This window comes from Protopterus annectens, chromosome 4.part1, assembly GCF_019279795.1.
Source record: "Protopterus annectens isolate FY-2018-M chromosome 4.part1, PAN1.0, whole genome shotgun sequence".
Classification (NCBI taxonomy): Eukaryota; Metazoa; Chordata; order Ceratodontiformes; family Protopteridae; genus Protopterus; species Protopterus annectens.
This window is the reverse complement of record NC_056734.1, coordinates 686,860,053-686,885,762: the sequence shown is the minus strand read 5'-3', so window position 1 is coordinate 686,885,762 and position 25,710 is coordinate 686,860,053.

Below are 25,710 nucleotides of genomic sequence, written 5' to 3'. Positions count from 1 at the left end.
GTGTTGAACCAGATGAAAACAGGAAAACATGGATCTAGCAATTCATTTTCAGAGAGGAGGACATTTCTGAGAGGAAGACAAAATGTGAATCACTGGCGAAGAAAGCCTGACATCTCTGGATATCATTAAAATTGGAGAAACCATGGGGTCCGGATGAGGCTGACTTGATGAGTGATTTAGAAGATCTGAACAATGATGCAGCATCATCCAGGATGGATGCACTAGATGAGGCCAGAGGAAGGGAACCAAACTTGTTGGGGCCAAAAGGGGGTAATGAGGATAACCTTAGCCTTGCTCCTTCTGGCTTTCTGAAAAAAATTTGTTAAGAAGGGAATAAGATGAAAGGTTCACAGGTTAGTATTAAACCAACTGTCCTTTTGACCTATTTTAATTTTATTCTAGCCAATTACTCCATATGAGACTCAAACCTGCACCTTGTGTCTGTAAGATAAACACCTTAACCATTATGTCAACATCCCAAAGGGGTAAAGGAGACGTAGGGCTAGTTGTGGACTACAGCATTCCTCAGTGCTTGACCCTGTGGAGGGATCACAGCACAGCGGCTTCTGATTTTTTTGTTTAGATACAAAGCAAAAAGATCCACACAGCACTCAATGACACATCAGTAAGGAAAGGTGCACGGCTAAAAGAATACATGAAATAAAAATGCAGCAAAAGCCAGCACTTAAAGTCCATGAGCTAGGATAAATGTAAGTTTATTTAAACCAACCAAAAACAGGCCGGTTTTGGCATCAAGCCTTCATCAGTGTTATTAAAAAAAAAACAAAATATCCTGCCTTAAAAAAACAATGGAACTATAATGATTAGTTAACTACAGATGTTCATTAAGTCCAAGAGAGAACAACACCCCCCCAGCTTAATAATTCACATTCTTTTTTTCTGTTTAATAAATTATGCCATCCATTTTTGTCCCTTCTATCCAAAATTATTCTATCAATCATTACAAAATTGAACTTGACTGACTAATGTGAAATTGAATGTTTGAATAAAGTGTTTGAACTACGTCTGCAACTTATATCACTGAGGTGTTCAGAAATTCTGATTTTAAAGGGACAGGAGGTTTGTCCAATATGAAATGCTGAGCAGCTACAGGTCACTAAATAAATGACCCAATCAGTATTACAGTTAACAAAAACATTGATGTCAAAAACAACAGAAGTATTTTTGTAAGTGAAACTTTTAGTTTTACATACATACCTGCAAAAACTGCAATTACTACAAGGGTAACAACCTGATAAGGTGCAACCCTCAATAGTGGTTTGGTATATGTTCGAATTTAATAAAGTCATTTTCATATAATGATTAAACCAGCTACCCAAGGTTTTACCTTTCCTGTATGAGAATAAACATCTTGATGGTAATAAATTATTTAAACATTCATCTGCTAATAAAATGCTCCAGTGGTTTTTGTACCAAATCAGTAAAAAAATCGTGTGTTACTTCCATAATTAGTAACTTATCACAAAGGTTGTTTATGAATATGTCTGGCCTTATAATGTAACAGTTGACACCGATCCATAGAATTCACCAACCTACAACCACCTGAGTGTGATTATAACCCCTGTCATTTAAACCTCAAAATGAGGTCTTTATTCTGGGTTAACAAATCCTGTTCTGAAGAACAAATCCTACGTAACCTCAAAAATTGAGATTTGGGAATATTACTTGTGATATGAGGAAGATGGCAACTATTGGCATGTAAAAGATTATTACTATTTGGATGTTTCCTATATATGGTACTAACTAAAGTGCGTCCTCCTGCAAAGATACGATCACATCCAGAAACGCAATTCTGTTTTGCTGAAAATTTAAGGTAAAATTGATCCCCCACTTATTTTCAATAAGAGCTTTCAGAAACTGATGTAAATTCTCCAAATCTGATCTCCACAAAAGCCAACAATCATCCAAATACCTGCAGCAGATGTCTAATGAATCCAAGTAGATATTATGGTTATCATAAACAATTTGTTTTTCAATGTAGCCCATAAATGTTCTTCTTTCAGCTTTTCCCAGTTAGGGTTTGCCACAGCAGAACTCCGGTCTGCTAATGATTGGCAGTAGATTTTTATGGTGCCGAGGTGCCAGCTCGACACCCAACCTTCAACGAAGGCATGCCCATTCACACATGTCTTTCAAACACCACTCAACCGCTGGGAGGACATGCAGACTCCATACAGAAGACGCTCCAGCCGAAAATCAAACAGGAGAACCTCTTGCTGTGAGGCAACAATGCTACCGCTGCACCATCATGGCTTCTTCAATGTAGCCCATAAATAAGCCAGTATAAATGAGAGCAAAAGAGGCCCCCCAATAGCTGTACCTTTCAAATGCAAATAACATTCATCCTTGAAGTAAAACAAATTTTAGTTAATACATGTTCAGTTAAACAAAGCAAAAAAAGTATTAAAACCAGGAATGTAAATAGCAGCCCAGTTTAACCAATACTCCAAGGCCAACAAACCTGCCCAGGGCAGAATGGTAGTGTATAGGGCCATAAAGTCTAATGTACAAAGATACCATCCTTTTTCAACTTGAGTATCCTGTATAATATTAAGAAAATCCATCAATGGCTTGAGGTGTTGGAATTGGGCTTAGAGGAAGGCATGATTTCCAAGGACATAGTTTATTATCTAACAGTTCCAGATCACTCCAAACAATAATTTTATCTATTACCAGGTCAACCCATAGTTTTGGGAAGGTGATCATTAACTGAGCCATTATCATACTTTTTATCTCAAAACCTTAAGCCACTGCAAACAAACACTGTAAAAGAAAAAAATCAGTCCCACAATAAAAAAGTTTCTACACCATGAAGCAAGAGCAAAAGAAATCTTAGTCAAATAGAAAAACAACTTCTCCAGACTGTTATAAAATTATCATAAAATTATCACAGGGAAAGTTTCTATGTTAAGAGGAAAATGATTTCTGCATATATATATATATATATATATATATATATATATATATATATATATACATAGAGAGAGAGAGAGATAAAGAGAGAGAAAGGAGGTGGTAAGGAAATAGGTAAAAAAAAGGTTGAAAAAAGGTTGAAAAGCTAAAGTTTTTTGAAAGAATTAGCATTTATCTCTCTTTTCCATCAAAGCCCACTAAAACCACATGTCCTTCTTGATCAATCTGGAAACAAGATCTGAGGTAATGTGGGGATCAGTGGGAATCATGGGTAGAGGAGGAGTTAAGAAAAAATACTGAAGCTGGATTCGATAACCCATAGGTTGACTAAAAAGAAAACAGAAAACATCTGATCTACAGCTATGCAATAATAAGCTAGCTAGATTTGCAATCAGTCATTCACACAATTCCCATCACCGCTCTGCCTTTAAATTATTAAACTGGTTTGAGTTATCCCACTACCTCAAGTTTACTCAAGCACTCTTTGGTCATAAAATGATATACAAATCTTCATCCTGTACAGCCACCAATTTGCTCATAAAACAATATACAAATCTTCATCCTGTATAACAACCAGCCCCAGTATTAACCTTTACCTTGCAAACCCTCTTAGCTTATCTGAAAAACAACTCCTTGAAATTTATACACCAAAACAATCATAGGCCTTAGCTTATTCTCTGACTCAGTGCCAAAAGCCTGGAACATGATTCCCATTGACATTAGACTAATACCTATGTCACATGTTCAAACACCCCTTAAAAGAATTCTTCAACTCCTGGCTCTGTATTTGTCTTAATATAGGTTGAAATTATCCACTAATTTCTACCTCCCATTTATTTCTCTTGCTCTTTATCCCTTCTCTTTCTGTCTTATCTTCTAATCTCTCTCTACTTCTCCTTTTGTTCCATACTCCCAACTTCCTTTTCCCTCTCTTCCCATCTGTAATATCTCTTTACCTGGAATTTCACATATTTCTTTTAACTTCTTATAGATTACTGTGCACATCTTTTACTGCTGAATTATTTTCACTCTCTAGTAATGTTACCTTTACTTTCTTGTTTGTTTCATATTCATTGCAATATTTTACTTATTTAAACAGTATTTATCTTGATTATACAGTCTGTTGATATCTGTATGCTTATCTTCTTAATTTTCACCACTCTACGTTTCATTGTCATTTTTATTTACTATTAATATGTAAATAATATGTATGTTAAACTGTAGAATGTCTATGGAGCTTTTCTCCCTGGGCCGCCACTGAAAATGGGATTTCTGCCCAGTCAGACTTTCCTGGTAATCAAATATAAAATAAAACAAAATAAATAATACATAAATAATGTAAAACAAGATAAATAAATAAATAATGTGCAAGGCACCACTGAAAGCACAAAGAATGCTGTTCCAGTCACAAAAGTATAACTTTCTTCGGAAGTATAAAAAAGAAAAATACATACATACGTACATACATAAATACATACAGAGGGTATGCTGAAACACTCAAATTTGCCAGACAGGTAATTCTGCAGTCACCTTTGACTAGATGCATTAGGATTGAACACCATGAAACTAAAGCAAGGTGGCTACTTAAATGTGATCTAGAATATAATGAGGCCAAGAAGTTATTTGCATAGCATAATTACAGACTTAACCTGTTAATACAATGAACTTAACTAGACAACTATGTTGCTATTTAAAATAACTGGGTGGGACATTTAAAATAATTGGAATTTTACTTGTAATAAGTCACACTACATTTCTTCTTTAAACTAAGGCAACTGCTTAAAGATTTACATCCTTAGAAACTTTGCTGAAAAACATTCACTTTGGAAAATGCTGTGTCACTAAATATTCTCATAGTTTGGTTGTTCAAAATATTTATAAATGTGAAGCAGCTGAGCTACAGATCTGGACCAACAGATTTGGGGATCAACTTCCAAGATGGCTGCACACTGATCAACAGCATAACTTCAGCTCTCAAGTGTGAAAACAGAAACCAACACAAAGGAGTGCCATTCAAAATGTTTTTGGTGAAATTCAGTTACTGGCTAGTAAATATACTGTCTGGATTTCAGCAAAGAAAAAAATTTGAAAACCTGAAAGAAAATCAACCATAAAAAGTGAAGGGAAAACTTTGTCTGTAAAGGATTCTGCAGCTGTTCAGCAAAAAGCAGTTCAAGCTTCAGCTTTAGTTCAAGAGATGGCTTCCACTAATTTAGAGGATTTAGAAGAAAAGAATATATCAAATGTACTCAGACATGATTAAAATGAATTAAACATTGAAGGAGGATATCAAAACAACAAAAGGCTGGGAAAAATAGAAGAAGCCTTAACTAGCCATTCAGACAAACTGCTAAAACTGCAAAAATCAGTCTGACATGAAAAAAAGATGGCTTAATATGAGGTTTCTCAAGAACTGTTTTAAAAAAATAGTAGAGTTAGAGGACAGAGCACACAAAGAAAACCTGAGATTTTCTCTTGAACCAGAGAAACTGGAAGGAACATACTGTATTCATTTTACAAAAGCACAAATAAACAACTAGACTAGTGTTCCATGACAGAATTTAACTGTAAGAGCACACAGAGAGTGTATGCTCCAAACCTGGCCATGAGAAAGCAGCCAACACCTATATTAGTAAAGATGCAATCATACCAGCAAAAAGAGTTAATCCTGACAAAACTGTGTCACAATGGCAACGTATTAAATTGGAGACAGCAAAGTGTTTGTAGAAAATGACTATTCACTGTGCACCAGGCAGAAAAGAAGCAAATGTATCCCTATAATCAAGGAATGTCAGGAGGCAGGTGTGAGACTCAAACTGCTGTATCAAGATGTCTTCAAAGTGTTTTTTCCAGTGAAACTGTTTCCAATGTCCCAAAGGAAAATGCTTGAAAGACAGAAAAAAAACACAGTAGTTGACTAGAAGAATCAGCAGTACCTTGGACTTGAACCAGAGTGCGGAGTTGGGAGATGGAGATGAACAAGAAGACCAGCAATTCTGAAATTAGTGAATACATGAAATACTTTAAAGCATTTTATCAAATTTGTGAAATATAGTTTTGCAAGAAAAATGGCTAACATTGGACTTTTGCTGACTTTGTTATACTTGTTGGTGGACTGCAAAGCCTATACCCCACTTTATATCATTAACATTTAGAAGAACATGGGAAGGGAGGAAACTAACTGTAAGTAAAACAATTTTTGTTCCTATTAGCATTTGTATAAAACATTTCATGATATAAACTGCATCGTATACACAGTAAGACAGTTTTGTGTGGTGTACTGTCAGGGGTATTATAAATGTTGGGGGAATGTTTTCAGTGAGTGCTGTATGTGTTAAAGATATTAAAGTAAGTAAGTACTTTTTGGTTGTAAGAAATAAAGGTTTTACAGTATTATAAGAGAAAAAAAAGATGGACAAAAGCAAGTTTAATGTTCATATAATGCAGTCTTGGGCTGCTGGGATGGGGATGGATTGTAAAAGTGCATTGTGTATATCATATATAGAATTATGATATTTTGTTTTTTTATTTTACAAGGGTAAATGTCTAGATTACTACCTTTGGCTTAAGCTGTAAATGGGTGGTTTTGTAAGCATGTAGGCTTTAAAAATAAGACAAAATGATGAAGCCATGAAAAAGCTAAGCCTCTTACAACTGCAAAGATATCAACTTGTTTGTTTTCCACTGACAGATGTTCGGTGGAGTCAAGATGTCTGCAGCTGTTGGCAGCTGGGCATTCTTTTCTTAGTGAAATTTACAAAGACTCATTGCTGAGTACATTTCCATGGAGACAAGTTGTTAATCTTGAGAATTCTGAGTATTATTTGCTATGGGAAATGCAAAATTTAAAGGTACAATGGCAAGCAGTTCAGTGAAAAAATTAATTTTGAAATTGTGGGAAGTGAGTAAGAGATAAGAACCTCCCAAGCTGCATTAATACTTTACCACAGTGAATAGAACAGTGTACAATTTGGTTTTATTTAAAGATAGCCAATGCACCTTTTCTCAAGGGTAAAAGATGATGTTTTCTGAAAGCATACAAGCTGTTTTTTTAAATCTGGGAGTGGAAGAGAGGTAAAATAAGAAAAGCCAACTATCAGTGTAAGTGGGAGTACAAGCTGTAGAATGTGCTTTATCATGAGTAACCTTGAATTTAGGTTAGATAATGTCTGTAGGTGAAGAAGTCAGTTTGGGGTAATTGCTGTCTTCTTGAGAGTTAAACTTCATGTTTTGAAGATGTATATAGTTGTGTGGGTTTGTTCCAAGTTAATAGGGGATGGGGTGTTTTGCATTTAGTTTTTTGTTTTTTGGGTGAGGGTTTTCATTAAAACAAAAAGTCTTGAAATATCTGACATAGGTTCAAGGAAATAACATAGATTCTGTACAAATGTAAAGGGGAAATTACATAGAAGTAAATGGAAATTGGAAGAATACATGCATAATAATGTTCAAGAGGAGGAGTGAGGTTTAAGGCAAGGCAAAAAGTCAGCACATTTTTATAATGTTGGACTGATAGAAGCAAAAGATATATATGACATATACTGTATTCAAATGTAAAAATGTTGAAATTGTTTCTTTTCTGTTAATGTATATTTGCCTATATCTTAAGTGATAATTTAATAAAAGTGTATCAAAAATAATTCATAAGAAACACGTTTGGGGATCAGCTATCAGTATGAATATCATTGGTATCATTTTGCCAGGTAAACTGGATCCTCCATAACAGACTGAAATAAAAAAAAGATATACGCACATCTGAATAATGAAGTTAAGAGCTATAACAGTATCAAATCAGGAAGAGGCAGACTAGGCAGTGTAAAATAATTGTAGGTATTGTCATCATTAACTTAGTAAAGTATTTAGTGAGTGTACAATGTGTAATGCAGCTAAAGCCAGGAAACAAATGTAAAGCATTCAGAATTAATTATGTAAGACATTATGCTGTGAAAGTGTAATATATATTGTTTGCTAATTAGTTAGGAATAAATACTTTCCTAAATTCACTTACATTGCTTGGCTATGAAATTCATATATATATATATATATATATATATATATATATATATATATATATATATATAGCCTTGAATTAAACAACATTCCAAAACCTATCCGATTGGAAAGAAACTTAAAAAGTTTCATCACTGTATTTGAAGTGATCCTCAATGCATATGCATTAACACTAGCTAAAAGAGGTTGGTCTTTAATAAAAACTACAGTAAGGAACAAAATATGTACTTGCATTTTATTAAAAAAAGATTTGATCTGCTCTATAGACATTACACTGGCAGTCTGCAGTTTATTGAAATTTATATATTGATGTATTTCACATCAAAATACTTGCACTGATGGTGCATTCTTTTAGAAGACAGAAATGTGAGTACAGAGGAACAGAGCATTTGTACCTTTCTCCTTATGCTGCTATTAAATGGTTTTGACAGTGTTCTGAGATAAGGTATCCTGGAGGTAAGGGAATTTGCACTTTCTCCACTCTACATTACCTTGGAGTTAGTATATGTATACTTCAGGTGTTATCAGGATATGCATTCAGAGATCCAAATGTATATTATGTGGTCTGATTTTCTGTTATACTGTTTTACAATTTGGACATAAAGCTGATAAAGTTGGCAGCATTAAAAATCATGGCTCATCTTATTATTTGTAATTATTGAATACCAATTGTTACATCCATGTTGGTTTCCATCCAGGAGATTATTGCCTCCAGGAAAACAGTAAACCTTCCGCTCAGAATTCTCTCCAGGGTTTGCCTTTAGGTTCATAGGTTCATAGGTAAGTACTAGGCTATCTGCCTGAGGGCATCTATAAGCCTAGCCAGAATGTGTTGGCTTTCGCCCCCCTTAGATTAGTTCCCTGTGCCTCTGTCCAGCAGAGCCATTAGTTCCATGTGCCTCTGTCCAGCAGAGCCACTGCAGTGATCCCCAGGGTAAATTATCTGTTTCCCATCCACTCGTCAAGGTTTCTCTTGAAGAGTGTTAGTGAGGGGCTCTGCCTAATGTAGGTTCCAAAACATGGGGAGTCTCTGGGACAGGAATCTATCCCTCCAGCACGTCCCATTTATCATTGTGGTGAGGTTTAGATCCCTAGAGCGTATGGCTCTTGGGGATTTGTTTTTTTAGGTGGAGCATGTCCATCAATTCTGGGTTGGACATGGCCTTGTATGTCAGGCAGAGATCACCTCTGAGTAAGCGGTATGCAACCGAGTACAGCTAGAGTTTCTTCAGTCGGGCTGCATAGGGCATCTGTTTGAGGCCAGTAATCCTCTTGGTGAGGTACTTCTGTGGTCTTTCCAGCTGTTGCATGTGTCTTGTAAGGTACATCCCAAATGGGGCGTTGTACTGTATGATGGGTCTGATGAGTGATGAGTAGAGGGGCACAATAACCTCTTTTGTTCTAGATTGAACCCTTTTGTGATTAGGTGGGCCACATAGAAGGATTTTCTAACCACCTTGGCAATATTATTATCAAAGGAGAGATTACTATCTACTTGGGTCCCCAGATCCCTTATTACATTTTCTGTATTTAGGGGATTACCACGTAAGTGGTAGTTCACGGGTACTTTGTTTTTTCCAAAGGAGATGACTATGCACTTTTTGGCATTTAGCTTGAGGCCATGATTTTGACACCAGGTATCAGTCTCAGTGAGACCCTTCTGGAGGATGTCTGTATCAGGTGGAGAGCCACTTATGGCCCCCAGTTTGCAGTCATCTGCAAACTTGGTCAGCCATAGTCCTCCAGTGTTTGTCTGTACCTCTGAGAAGTATATACTGAACAGGAGGGGTCCAAGGTCTGAGCCCTGGGGGATGCTACTTGTAACCGGTTTAGAGTCGGACCTAGAGCCTGCAACTCTCACCGTGTGGGTTCTATCCATGAGCCAACTGGCAACCCATCTTGTGACGTAGGGTTTATATTCAGGCTGGTGAGCTTGTCTATAATACCAGAATGGGGAATGGTGTCGAAAGCCTTTGTGAGGTCTCTGTAGGCTGTGTGGACCTCCTTTCCCTCATCTAAAGCCTTGGTAACTGTCTCAAAGATGTCTGCCAGGTTTAGGAGGCATGATCTGCCCTTAACAAAGCCAAACTGGGTAGGGTCCAATGTTTGGAGGTTCCCAATGTCTCTGTTAATGAGTTCCATGATGATGCGCTCCATAGCCTTGCAGACCAGGCTAGTCAGGCTTATAGGGCGATAGGTCCCGGGGTCCATTGTGACTCCACCATTGTGGAGCAGGATAATTGTAGCTGTGCGCCTCTCTATGGGTACGTAGTCTGTAGAGATGCTGAGTTTGAACAGTGTATTTAACAGGCTTGTAGTGTCCTGCATTTTTCCACCCTACTCCCCCTTCCATAATATTAACAGATTTGCCATCCTCCCATCTCCAAGCACTTATGTATTGTCCTGTGATCTACTGATGATCTCTGTTAAGGAATATACTGATATACTGGCCATATTCCTCAAGGCTCTAAGTGGTAGCTTGTCTTGTCCATGTGCTTTACCCTCCCTCAGGTAGCTATTTCCCTCTTCAGCCCTCTCTTGGTATTCTGTTGCATATCTACTCTCCCCATTATACAAAAATGATGTACTTATCATAAAGATAGATCCAAGTAGTTTATTTCTGTCTGGTTCAATCTGTGTGTTACAGATCTAACTCTGATCTGAGACCAGCCAGTTTCAAAGACTTCAGCCCCAGAGCTCTGCCTCCTCTACCCATAACACTCTGCTCTCTCCTGTCTTACCAAAGATCTAGTTTGCTCCTCCCATTATAGTTGACCAATAAGTTGTAAAAACTCTAGGCCCATAATCAAGGCTCCCAAGATGGAGGAAACAACAACTAAACAGCCCAGCTGCTCACTTCTCTGGAAAAAAAAATATAGGACAGGGATAGTAGGGAGGGATAGTTGAACTGGAAGGGAACAGACAACATGGATCTATTATTATGTTAAGTACAAAACTTTCCTATCTGATGTTTTTTCTATCTGGCTTCAACCTGTGGGACAGAGTCCCCAGCCAAGTATCATCCCAATGAGGCCCTAGGAAAGAACATTCCATAACACAGTGGAACCAAAATAGGTCTTGGACCTCAACTGTATATCCAGCTTGTAATGGGACCCAAAAGTGTGTGTACCCACCTAAGTAGCCACAGCACAAATGTCATCAATAGAAACTCTTGAGAAAAAAGCCATAGAAGTAGCCATTGCTGTCACAGATTGACCTTACAGGCTATGAGGTAAAAACTTTCCTCTCAAATAATGCCCAAAGGAAATACAATCTGAGAGCCATTTAGATAAAGTTGACTTTGACACCGGTTTGCCCAGCTGAGCCTTAGAAAAGGAAGCAAACAATTGGTCAGATTTCTGAAAAGTCTTTGTCCTGTCCAAAGAGAATCTCAGCTGTCTGTTGATGTCAAGATATTGCAGTAAGTACTCTCCGTTATTAGTAAAATTTGGTTAAAAAAAACACAGGGATATAATTGGCCTGATTCAAATAAGTCTCAGAAACCACCTTAGGCAAAAAAGGAGGATCAGTTCTAAGAGAAACAGCATCCTTCTGAAAAAAACAGGTAAGGCGGTACCTAGGATAAAGCATGCAGCTCTAACACGTCTGGCCAAGGTCACAGCCACCAAGAAAAGAGTCTTCCAAGACAACAACTTCAAGAGGGCTGTGACTGAAGATTCAAAAGAAGAGCCAGCAAGAATGTCAAGCATGAATAGTAAATCTCAGAGGAATGGAATCCCAAATAGGAGGTTGAAGAAAGAACATCTCCTTAAGAAAAGCCTTAGAAATCGTCAGAGACACTAGTGGTATATTATCTCTGCCAATATGAAAGCTGGAAATAGCAGCTAGCTAAACCTTAACAGTAGAATAGCTAGACCTGAGTGAAATAGGTCAGCAAGGAAATGAAGAATGGCATGTAGAGAAGCTGAAAAGGGATTCAAGACTTTAAAAGACACTCATATAGAGAAGTCTTGCTTTACTTGCATATACCTTCCTTGTAGAAAAGGAGGAGAATAAAATGTGAAGCTTGGGATATCTGGCCATCAAAGATAACTGGAAAAAAATGTGATTAATTTCAGAGTCCCGAGGCTGGGTGGGAAAATTTCCACAGAATGAGAGACCATATTTGGTATAGGAGCAAGCACCCAAGAAGGATACCAAAGAAGAGACCACAGGAAAGGGAATTAAGCTTGTCAGGGCCAAAAGGGAGCAATGAGGATCACAGTCACTCAGCAATGGTCAGCTTTCTAAAGAAACTGTACTATAAGGGGAGTAGGAGGGCAAGCATACAGGAGACCCAGGGGACAAGCATACAGGAAGAAATCCATGAATGACTGTCCCTGTGGAGGAATCAGGAAATAAAAACTGCTGCACTTCATGTTTAACAGGATGTAAAACAGATTGCAGCATGGAGTGCCCCAACAATGGATGATTCTGGCTTCTACCTTTGCATTCATGGACCACTTGTGAGGAAGAAGAATGTTCCTGCTCAGATTGTCTGTTAAAATGTTGGACTTCTCCTTCATGTGCATTGCTACCAAAAACTGTTGAGATGAAATCACCCATTGCCACACTCTCATGACTTTCCGACAATGAGGGTAGGACCAACTTCCCTCCTGTTGTTCAGATACTAAACCACAGACATATTGTCTGTTTGGACCAAGATCACACCCTTGGGGAGAAGGTCCTGAAATGCTAGAAGGACATCTCTAATCTACAACACATTGATTTGAAGATTGGCCTCAAGCACAGACCAAGTGCCATGGACCTTCTTCCCTTTGATATGGCCTATCCCCACCCCAGAAGGAAGGCATCTGTAGTGATCATGCCCTGTGAAAGGGGAAGAACAAGTGGTCATCCTGATGGAACCAAAGGCCAAAGGGGATTCCAGCAACCATGTGATCTGTCTCTGATAAACTTTTGTCAGAGCGATGGGTTAGGTAAGACCACTGAGATGCTAATGTCCACTGCAGTATCCTCATGTGGTATCTCATCAAGTGGACGAGGCAAATCTCTGCAGCCATGTGGCCCAGAAGGTTCATAACCAAGAAGGCAGGAGGTTTTTGCAGAGAAAGAAGAAGACTGGCCTGTGTGCATAGGAAAATAATCCTGTACACTGGAAGACTTTGCTATCTGAGACACTGTATTTAACTGGCAGCCTATGAACTCCAACACCTGAACTTGCTGAAGGCTGGATTCCTGGTAGTGCATGGTGATTCCAAAGGAAAGGCACAATTGGAGTCAGGAGTCCCAGGCCCTGACCAAAGTTGCCCTCGTGGAAGTGGTAAGGAGCCAATCGTCCAGGTAAGGAAAGTCTGATATCCCTGTAGCCTAAGCCAGGCTGCCATGACTGCCATTTACTTGGTAAACACCAGAAGGGAGTGTGAGACAAAAGGGTAGCTCCCTGAATTGGAAATGACTGACTTTCTGCCAGAAGCGCAGATATCTCCTGGCCCATCTCATTATCTTTATATGATGGCAGGTGCCCCTGAGTTTGTAAAGTCATCTTCCTCAACAGAGGCAGAGTTGATTACATCATGAACATCCAGAATTTGGTTTGCTTCACAAACTGATTCAACTTGCTTAGATTCAAAATTAATTGGTCCTTTCTTTGGGTACCAAAAAGAACCTAGAATAGACCCTGGATCCTTGTTATTGTGGTGGGACCTCTTGGATGACTCAGTTTTCTAGCAGCTTCTGAATCTCAACAGATATGTCCTTTCTTTAATGGGGTGGAATATCCAGAAGGTGTCTGGCATTTTCTTTCAGTGGAAATAAAATGGAATCATATAACCTCTGGATATGACTCTCAACACCCATGCTTTTGAGGTGATGGCCTTCCAAGCTCTTAGGTGGAGAGCCAAGTGACCTCAAACTACCTCCAAAGTAGGATGGTTAGGCAACCATTCAGAAACACTGAAAGAATCTCCTGGAAAGAGCTAAGTGGAAGCCCCAGTTCTGTGGTCCACCCCTGCCATGTGAGCAACATCCATTCTGGTTACCTCCTGCCCCACAGCTAAGGAAACTCTCTGCAGGAGCATCCTGAAAAGACTGCTGTGCTTTCTGGAAAAATAATTGCTTGCCCACCTTCTGGTTCTCAGAGAAAGCCTGTTTAGACATGGAAAAACATACTCATATGGTAGATAGCATATTCCCATCTTGCACAGTCCTGATTACTGTGTTTTTAATCTTTAGCTTAAAAAAAGAGGAACTGTAAAATGGTGAGTTAATAAAGTATGCCTTAAAGCAGTGCACAATTTCATCCAAGACTGCCAGTGTACGTTATGCTGTGGCCAGCTGCTTCAGATGCACCATCAGACACATAAGAAAGCAGTCACAAGGACAAGTTAGAGATAGACTGTAAGCCTGACAATTGTGTCTCCAGAATCTTTTGAGTCTCTGAAGCCTGCTGTATCTTAACAACTCTTGGCACTTTAGGAACAATGTTGCTCTGAAGTCTCATCAAATAAAAAGTCTTTCGGCTTTTCATGGTTAGGGGTCGCCACAGCGGAACTCCGGTCCACTCATGATTGGCAGTGGATTTTTATGGTACTGAGTTGCCAGCCCAATGCCCAACCTTCAACAAAGACACACCCATTCATGTTCACACCTACCTGCATGTCTTTAGCATCACTCGACCGCGTCAAATGAGCCAAGTAATTTAATGCTGTCAGCGCAAAAGAAGTTGATGTGTAGGCATGCTTCACCCATTACTCCAAAGCCCTGAGTTCCTGTTCAGGGGATGGACAAAAAAACTCTCCCCTGAAGTGCCTTTTTGTTGGCTACCACCACCACATTGGCATCAACAGTGGGACCCTTACTCTAATATCACTGGTCCTTGTGGGGATAAAATCTTATCTGATTTCTTTGGAATAGATTCCACCATATCTGGTTAACTCCAATACCTCCTAAACACCAGGTGAAGGAGTGAGTCCAGATAAGGGACCACCCAGGACATGGATGGGCCTACACCAAAAGTCTACAAATGGCTGATTCCTCTGGAGAAGGTACTTCAGTGATCCAACTCCCATGGTGGTGAAGTATCTCAATCAGATCATCAAAAAAGGCATCTTCACAGGGAGGCTTTAGGGATCCCTCTACTTCCTCAAGGTCAGTATCCTCAATAAGGGATTCCTTCAGGGAGCTCAGGTGCTTCCTCTTGCATTGCCTCTTGCCATGGCTCTCCCACACTGGAGAAACAAGGTGGAAAAGGCAGGGGGCCCTGAATGCAGGGTGGCTTGGATACCTACAGGTGTGGTCTGTCCTGGAGTTTCCTGATATCAGTCCACAGCTCCAGATGAAGAAGGGAGCAGATTGCCAGTTGGTACCAACCACTTCATTTCCAGACTGGAGGAAATCCTCTTCATGTCATAAAAGGCAGACATGGAAGCCGGTCAGCTGAAGCCAGCACCTCTGGAATCCGAAGACCTTAAGGAGATGCCAGACTCTAGAGCCAACTCAGCCTGCCTGAATGCCAAGACTGGAATCAGTCTGTTGAGTACCAAGGCTACAAGGGAAAGGCATGACTCCAAAACCCAAAGAGCCAATCCCAACCTGAAAATCCCAGCCCCCAGTCAGAGCCTGAATTAGCCAAGCCATAAGACTTGATCGCAGTGGTGGCAAGCCACCAGCTCCAAAATCCTACAGCAAAGGAGCCCGAGGGAGGAAACACACCAGATGGAGCCAGCATATCATGTCTTGGACTTGAGGTAGAGGGGATAAGACCTAGCTGAATCTGGTTGAGAAGTGAATTTACTTCCTCCAATGCTTTTAATTTCTGTTCACGAATGTTTAGGTATGATAGTATAGTCTTAGCTCATCTCTAAGATTAGTTGCGTTGGCAGATTTCACAGCAAGTCTGGCTTGCTTTTTGACAATATGGAAATATGTGTGACAATATGGAAATATGTGAACATATTAATAATTTCAGTAGTCTTCTACTTTCTCTATAGCTTGTCCTTGTGCATCAATAGCTACTGACTTCTGGACTAAGCTCTGGGCAGGGGACACCCCTGTATTAATGTCTGGAAAGATGGTATAGAGACTTCTCTAAATAGCTCTCGAAAGAAGTACTTAAAGTATAAGGGTGGTTAGTCCAAAAAATGTGGGCACCAGTTAATATGTTGGTTGTAGCTAAGGACTGATACAGCATATCATCTCTGGTGTATGAAAGGATCTACATGAGGTAACAGTGGAGGATGTTAGGATTTCTTTAAAAAAAATAGAATGAAAAATAGTGTAATGATTACTGATAGAATTTGGTAAAAACTAAATGGAAATAGAGCTATTTAGGCTATTACTAAGAATGATATCCAATAATGACTGATTACCTGTATTAGAATTTAGATGACCTGGTACTGTGACTACTTCTGTTAAAGAAAAGCACCACCCTGGAACTTAAAATGATTTGCTATTGTATCTTTGTATTCTATGCTGTCTTAATGTATCAAAGTAAGTATACATCCACTTTCTGTGCTGTAAGTTATACTCTCAACTTCTGCCTGACAGTCCAGATCACACTTTTAGCCACTGTGTTTCCAAGTTTAGCATTCCTTAGCTTAAATAAAACATTTTGTATGTTGTATCCAGTATGCAGATACTTGCTCTGATGTGCAGTGAACTCCACTGCTCACATGTAAAACACTTACAGATCCCTTTTCGGACTTTATCTCTGCGGTACTGGTCCAAGTCTCTGAATCATCTGAAGATAGATTTGGTCTGCTAATTTTTCTCCTCTATGTATGAAATAAATATCTTAAAATGTATAGGCCCCAACAGTGACCCACTTGGCACTCTGTCGATCATTTCCGTTGCTTCTGACATCTTCCAGTGACCAAACATGTACAGTTTGGGGTGTCAAGTTCATGAATTTATTGCTGTTTGAGAAGCCTGGCTGCAGTTATCCTGTTTTGGAATTTCCTGTTACCCATAAACTTGTTAGTGTTGTTTTAGAATACTTTGATTGAGGTGCTTAACTTTAATGTGAGAGATGATTTATTCCCCAAATTTTGGAGCTATGGGTTAATCTGTCATATCTTTCTGATGTATGTATTAATTTATTGAGAATGATTATATCGGCCTTGTGTTGGCAATGCTTATTTTACAATCTAAGCAAAGGTTTTCAAACAGAGTCAGATTAGGCATGGCTTTACATGCCAGACACCCCTGTAAGTCTGTAGGATGATGAGAACAGAGATATTTCCTGCACCATATCAGAGTAGCTCTTATTTCTAGCACATCTGTTTTTTTTTTTTTTTTTTTGAAGGACCTCTGAATGTCCTCAAGCAAGTAGCTTGCATTTAGGCTGCAAAATGTAATATTACATTTTGTTACAAGCAAGATCAATGAGACATGCAGAGATGCAGTCTTGTGATCTATTGCTTGTAGTTGTGAGTATGAGATGTACCACACAGTAAAACAAACCTTCTGACTTTAGTAGCAACACAAAGAGCAAAGTTTAATTTATTGCAAACAATGAATATTTCATCTTTTAAATCATTGTCTATATTTTAGCGTCAGTCCATTAATTTTATACTAAGTACGTATAACACATTTAGTGACACTGGGAGTGAAACTGGTATTGTACCAAGTGCCTATTTTGTTCAGTCTTCAAGCATTTTTTCATCCTCAGTGGAGGTAATTTTCTCTAGTTTGTAATTAATATATTTATCTAGTCACAGTTATCTACCTGCTGTTATATCTGAAAAAGGGGTCAAACTACAGTTGTCCTTAAAATATTAAGCCTTGAAGGACTCCACTAGACATTAGACAGGTAGCACATTATTCCTGTCTTTTCAGTTTATTTTTTCAGCTAGTTATATATCCAGTGAATCACATAACTCTTATCAGTGAGCTGAACTAGTTCATCCACAGCACTCTTATAAGGACTAGTTCAGATGTCTTTGCAAGAATTAAGTATGTTTCATGTCATTCAGCGCCATTTCTACCCCTTTCAAAAATGCCATTATATTAAGAAGGGAAGAACTCTTAATTAAACAAGATTTTTGAGTATATTAGTGTAAGGTCACCCTGTGTATTTAAACATGTTCTCTTACTATCCAATTTATTAGATAAAGCTGAAGAGTATTATGTCACTTGTTTGAGTCTCACATATTACCTCCTAGAAAACATTCTGCTGAAACATCAAAAGATAAGATTTTGTTTAAATAACAACTGCTTCTGATTTACCTATCACAATTACATTGATATGAAAGCAAAATATTAATTACTTATTCTGAATGGGCACAACCCCCCTCCAAATTGCTAGCAAAATTAATACTTAGTCAAAATTCTCCCTACTATAAACATGAAATTAAGGTTAATTTTATTTATTTATTTATTTATTTACATTTGTTTCCCGGGTAGTGTCCGACTGGGCTAGTAGCCGTTTTCAGTGAAGACCTGGGGAGAAAAGATTCAAAATCAAAGACAGATAAAAATATAGAATTTACATAGAAGCACATGAATAAATTCCATACATAACTGTAAGTTAAACAGTTAAAACTAGTTAAATTATATCTTAGGAACAAATTAGAAATGTAAATCACAGAAATATTGATAACTGCGTGAAAAATTGAAGCAGACAGCTAGTACACCTAATGAAGAGATATGTGCACATGTAGTGCTAATAGAGTGATTAACAGTGAAATTTTGAAGTACTGAAAGTATTTAAAATCTAAACAGTGAGGAGACAATCAGCTATAAGCTCAAAGAAAAATAGCAATCAGCTATAAAAGGTGGATGGGTGTAATTGAGGAATAGTAGGAGAGAGGCGTTATCCAGGGGTACTACAGAGGCAGAGCCACTTGCTTTTAAGATATTCTTGCATTTTTGTTTTCAAAGAAGAATAGCAGGGAGTTCTTTGTATGCTTAGTGGCAAGGCATTCCAGGACTTAGCTCTTATGTTTAAACAGAGGGAGTCACCATGGTTGTTATGTGATTGCGTTACTTTGAGCAGTGGCCTACCAGAAGACCTAAGGGACCTGCCAGTTACCTGTAGTTGAACTACGGTTGAAAGTGAGGGCCAGCTATTTGGGTTGTGCATGATTTTATGGGTAATGTTAAGTTGGTTTAATGCTAACAGGTTGGGGAGTTCTAGCCCGTTAAGTTGCAGAAGGGCAGAACAATGGTGGGCTTTATGGGTTGATTAGTGGCAAACTTTGCAATTTTGTTATAGCAAGATTCTAGGTTATGAAGATTAGCCTTGCATAAGTTGATGAAGATGTGAGAGCAACAGAAAAGTGTAGAGAGAAGCTGAGATCTAGCTGTGGCTAGCCTGGCTTGGGGTGTTAGGTAAGGTTTAGCTCTGTAGAGAGCACAGAGTTTGAAATAGACTTTTTTAAAAATAGTTAGTGAAATATGAATATCAGATTTAAGATAGTCATCTATTGTAATACCTAGGAGCTTGGCCTGGTTTGTTGGATCAATTTTAGTACCATTGGTGGATTGAATAGAGAGGGGTGGGCAGCTCAGCTTGGTAGTTTTGTTTGTAAAAATCATTAACTTAATCTTTTTAGGGTTAAGAATGAAGTGGTGGTTTGATAGGAAAGTTTCAGTTTCCAGGAATGCTTTTTGATCTTTTCTTGTAGCTCTTGTGGGGAAGGGGCAGAACAGATAAGAGATGTATCATCTGCATATTGTATGATTGAGGCAAATTGGGTTGCTGTATTAAGGTTATTAGTAAATATGATAAATAGAAGGGGGCCAAGTATTGAAGCTTGGGGTACACCAGTGGATATTGGGAGTAGTGGGGAGAGATTGTTCTCCCATTTAGTAGCTTGTTGACGGTTTGATAGAAAACTGTGAAACCATGTCAGGGATTCTGTACTGAGATCGTGTGCAAATTTGTTGAGTAATAATTGGTGGAAAATGGTGTCAAAGGCTTTTGACATGTCTAGGAAAATTGCAGACACTAGTTGTCTTTTGTTCATAAGGTGATGAATAGTGTTGATAAAGGATAACAAGGCTGTGTTTGTACTATACTGGGATCTAAAGCCATGGAGGTTATTAGTGGTAAGGTGGTTGAGGAGTTTTAGCTAAATACATTTCTCTAGGATTTTGGTTATGGGTGGGAGGATAGCTATGGGGCAGCAGTTTGAGATTTCTCTAGAGGGGCCACCCTTGTGGAGGGGGATGATGTGAGCGACTTTCCAGAGGAGAGGCACGTATTGTTCTGTGATGGAACAATTGATTAGTATAGAGATAGGATAGGCAATGGATGGAGCTGATATTTTTAGGAATTTGTTTGGTAATTGATCAGCTGCTGGGCAGCAGGGTTTTAGTTTGCTTAGGAGCTTTTTAATGTAAGAAATTGTAATAGGTTTAAAGGAGAAGAAGTTTGTAGTACTAGAGGCAGGGGAGGGGAGTGTGAGAGGTAGTTGATTGTGGTTATTAAGGAGGGAGGAGACAGAGTTAAGAAAGTTTAAGTTAAACTGTGAAGCTATGAGTTCAGAGGTACTGGCTGTGGAAGGAGTGGGGAGTGGAGGATTTACCAGGGTTGAGGAGGAAGTTGACCTGTTTGCCAGAATTTTTATGGGTTGTGAAGGAACTTTTGTTGGGAGGTTTGGAAGTAGTGTTTTTTATCATTGTTAATATTTTTCTTAGTTTGGTTTCTCAATTGCTGATAAGTGATGAGGTCAGATTTGTTTTTGGTGGATAGGTATAGGGCCCTATCTCTGTCCCTTTGTTTAATCTGTTGTTCAGTATCAAGAGAAACCCATGGTAGTTGCTTGGATTTGGTGCATATTTTTCTGGTGGAGGCTAGGCTGTTTAGTATTTCAAGAAATTTGTTGTTAAAGAATTCTACTGCAAGGTCCAGGTTTATGTTATGTAATGGTGACCAATCACAATGTTTTAGCAATAGATTAAAGAGATCAGGGGAGAAATGTTTCTTACTGCAGATGTATTTCAAGGGATTGTAAGACTGAGTTTGAATTTTTTCTAAGTTGAAATGTAGGGGCATGGTCACTAAGGTAGATAGGAAGGCAGCCGGCTTTGTCACTCAGGTTTGACTTGTTAGTTAGTATCCAGTCCAGTAGTGACTCTTTTTTAGAGTGTTTGTCAGTGTGAGTGGGACAATTTATAACTTGGGAGGAAATTATACAGATTGATAAAGTTGGTAGGGCTGTTGGAGGAGAAGGAGAGCCAATCCTGATTAAAGTTACCTAGGATGATAGTTTCTTGACTGAATGTATAAGCTGACCAAGAGAGAAGTTCTATGTTGGGAAGATTGTTGCCAGGGGGCAGATATGCAGCTATGATAATCATGGTTTTACAAGGATTTATTTGCAGGTGGGTGATGAGAATTTCTGCATTAGGTATGTCTGGAGATGTACAGTTTAGTTTTTCTAGTTTTAGAGAGTCTGTAAACATAATGGCTACACCACCTCTTTTGTTTAGTCTATCTTGTCTAATAATGTTATAACTGTTATAAGTAATTTCTGAGTCTTTGATGTGAGGTTTTAACCAGGTCTCAGTTATGACAGCTATGTCCAGAGAGTAGATATCCAGGATAGCATGAAATTCACTAATTTTATTTACAAGGCTAACATTGAAATTTGTTATTAGTAGGTTGGATTTGGAGGTAGTTGTTACAGAGATATGTGCCTTTAATCCAGAGGGAGTTTGGTTAGAGGAGTATATGTAAATGTTTGGGAGGTGAAGTTGAGTTGGAGGTAAATCATTGCTGGGATCTGGGTTGGGATGGATGTCAGATTGTAATTTAATATGTTTAAGCGAGTGCAGCAGTAGGTTTTTCAGTTTGGTGATAGTCTGATGGAATCTGAAAGTGGGAGGATGAGGATTTGATTATTTAACATATTTTAAAGGATAAAGGAGAAAGTTGGAAGTATTGGACAATTGCAAGCAAATGTAGCTGTAAGGTTTGGGTGGAGGTTGATGTTTAGCCAGAGTTTGTGCATGGGGGTGATGGTAACTAATGCAAAAGTTGTGGAGGTCAGTGGCTTTATAGGCCAGGAAGAGAAGGCCAGCTAGAATAGTGTAGTAGTACATAGAGTAGTAGAACTTCATATTTGGTGGGATGGTTGAGGGAGAAGATTAGTGGAGTGGGGCTGAACTGATTGGAGGGGGTGAAACAGAAGTCTGATTGATTAGTGGAGTGGGGCTGAGCTGATTGGAGGGGGAGTTGAAACAGAAGTCTGATTGTTAAGATCTAAGATAAAACCAGGAGGCAGTGAAAGTAGAACAGGTGTGGTGAGAGGGGTGAGGGAGGGTGGGGTTGTGAATCTGATTAGAAGTAGAAGAAAAGGATGTGGTGTCTTTAGGTATAAATGTAATGAAAGTGGGCTGGGTGGGAATGGGGGTAGGGTAGGGGAGTGAGCCTGAGCATAGCAAGGGCGAATGGAGCGGGTTGAGCCTAAGAAGACGAAACAGCCGTGAAGAGAAACAATCATCTGCAAGGTGAGTGTTTGTTTTTTGTTGCCAGGACTAGGAGTAAAGAAGAGAGAGGCCAGATAGAAGAGCTTAATTATGAGATAGCAACAGGAAAGGGAGAGTGATACAGTAATGGGAAAAGTATGGTGGGTTGAAAGTCTTCACCCCTAGCAGGAGCATTACAGCTGGTTTGGGACAGCAGTTAGGGCAGACATAGGGAACATTATGAATGCTAGAAAGATGACTAACAGTGCAATGACTGAGGGTAGGTGAGCAAGCTAACAAGGTGAGTGTGCAAGCCAGATAAGAAATAGTCAAATTAAATATTTAATCAAAAACAGGATTAAATGGCAAAGAAGACATATGTTGAGCAGTCCATAGAGTTGTGCTCTTGGGACACAGTTACTCCTAGCAGTGTATTTCCAGTCACTCAGCATTTGGGGGAGGCTGGACACTACTTCTTCAGATTATCTATGTTGAGCAGTCAGTAGACTTGTGCTGTTGGGGCACAGTTACTCCTAGCAGCGATGATGCAACTTACCATACAACTCCAGACATAATATCATTATTTGAAAATCTTTGCTATAATTTATATAATCATACAGAAATCAGAAATTACTTAGACCTTATTACATTTCCACACATAAATCCTAGTCTTATCCAGGTCTACTCAATTACAGGAAATGAATGCTGCTGTAACCAGCCTAAAAAGGTGTGAAGCGCTTGGCCCCAACTATTCACATTAATCTTTCAAAATTCATTTATCTAAAATGTCAAATATTTTACTTTGGGTATTCAGTTTTATAAGTTTACATGGAATTTCTGACTCAAATATGAATAGAGCCGAAACGATTTCATAAAATCAGACTAACAAATTAGAAGCTACAAATTACAAACCAATTGCACTAATTAATTTGGATATAAAGAACTATGCAATGATATACTTAAACAGATTAAAACACATTTTGCCCACTATAACTTCCCCCTTTCAATTAGAACATAGACAAACATCTGATTAAACTATAACTTATGAAGCATTTCAATCCCTCAGCACTAACTATGCTACCAATATCTATGCTCTATAATCAATGCATCCAAAGGTTTAGATAAAATGAAAATCCAATTTCTTTTCACAGATTTTATAAAATGTATCACAGTCCTTTATGACAGTCCTTCTACCAATATTGTAATTAACAAGAACCCTTCTGAGCCAATCCAGTTAAAAAATGGTATTTAACATGATTGTTCGTTCCCCCGTATCTCTTTCTCGCTATAATTCAAGCAAATCTTTTACTAACTCCCCATCCATATAACTTTGCTATTTCAATTGTTGTTTTTGCTGATGACGTAACTATATATCTCTCATGCCTCAATACTGAAATACCAAGAATTTTAAACATTTCTCCAGTTTCGCAAATTACAGCTTAAACCTGCAAAAATCTTCTGTATCTACTCTCCTTTCAATAAGAAATGACTCTACTGATATATCAAAACTAGAAGGTATTGGCCTAAAACAGACAAATATTTGTGAATAAACGTTTTATCTGATCCATATCTCAGCTATAAATTTCTTTATAACTTGGAGCAATACCACTTATGACATAAAAAGATGGCAATAATTCCATTTCTCTTTCCTATCCAAGCTTGCTGCAGTGAAAAATGAACATTCCCACACTTCCCTTCTTACATGCATCTACCATACATTCTACCCCTTTAAGCATTTTTAAACTATACATATTAATCTTTCAAAATTAATTTGGTATCCAAAACAACAATTGATTATAATAAACTAACTCATCCTAAAAGGAATGAAGTTACTTGATTTTTATCTTTACTGCCAAATCATCAGGGCATCCCATCTCTACAACTTCATTAATTTTAATCTTAATAACTCTACTTGAGGTCCAGCTTGGTTACATATATTGTCTAAATGTATTAAGCATTATGTTTGTAATCCTCTTCCTATACCATTTTTAAAAGTGAGAATTATAAAGAAATTAAAAATGGGGAAACAATTAATGCAACATGTTGATTACTTTCAACATTTAATGAAAATCTTAGACCTAGAACAGACAGCCAACCTAATCCAATCTTTACACAAAAGTCCAAATGTTTTACTAAATAACATTATGATTGACCTCAACTCCTCTCTTAAATTAAAATCTTATACCGTTTGGGATGTTGTTTCATTAAATTTAATTTCCTCACTTAATATATATGCACATCTCTCCTTCTCCCAAAAAGTTAACTGGCTTCTATTAATATAAATACTACAGCTCTGCATCCCTGCGTACTTCAGCACTCACAGAACTGCTGGAACTCAGCATCTTGAACAAACAAGCTTCAATGTACCAAAATCAGGAAATGGAATGTTTTGGAACAGTCAGGATGAGACCCACAAGGAAGAGATGTAACAGAACCAAGAAAAGAAGCTACAGAACTGAAATTGCTGCCAGATTGAAACCAAACCATAACAGGTCTGCACTTCCCTCAATTCTGTTAGCAACAACAAGATGGACTTTCTCAGGCTTGAGCTCAACACCACAAACAAGGTGAGAAATTCCTGTCTTTTAATCTTCACAGAGACTTGGTTAAATAACAGGAATAGTGGCAGTGCTGTAAGCCTTGATGTTTTCGCTTTGTTCAGAGCTGATAGGAGCCTAGCTCTGTATGGAAAAGCTAAGGGAGGCAGAGTGTGCATTTTTGTGAATGATAGCTGGTGCAAAAATTGTAACATTGTGAATGAACATTGCTCTGTAAATGTGGAATTCCTGATACTGAAATGCAGACCTTTTTATGTACTCAGAGAACTAATTGGTGTCTATGTAGTAGCTGTACATATACCACCAAGTGCTAACATCACTGAAGCACTGTATATACTGCATAATATTATGTCACCTGAAATGCAAGACTTCTAACTGTGCATTTATGATAGGTGGAGACTTCAACAAAGCAGATCTCAGGGAGGTGCTACCCAATTACTGCCAAACTGTGGATTTTCCCACAAGGGGAGCAAATACTCTGGACTCTGCTTTGATACCACAAACTGGGATGTCTTCAGGGAGGCAGCCACTGTGAATAATCTGATGAACATAGATGAATATACTGAGACAACTATGGCTTACATATCTAAATGAGTGGAGGATGTAATGAACATCAAAATTATTAAACTAAGAGCCAACCAAAAGCCATGGCTGAGTAGCAAGGTGTATGAGTTGTTGAGGGCAAGAAACACTGCTTTCAGGGCAAAGGATAAGAATGGTCTAAGTGTGGCAAGGGCTAATCTAAAAAAGGGTATCAAGGAGGTCAACACTGAGGATGGAAAGAGCACACAAGGATGCTTCAAGGATGTGAAAGACTCAAGAAGCCTGTGGC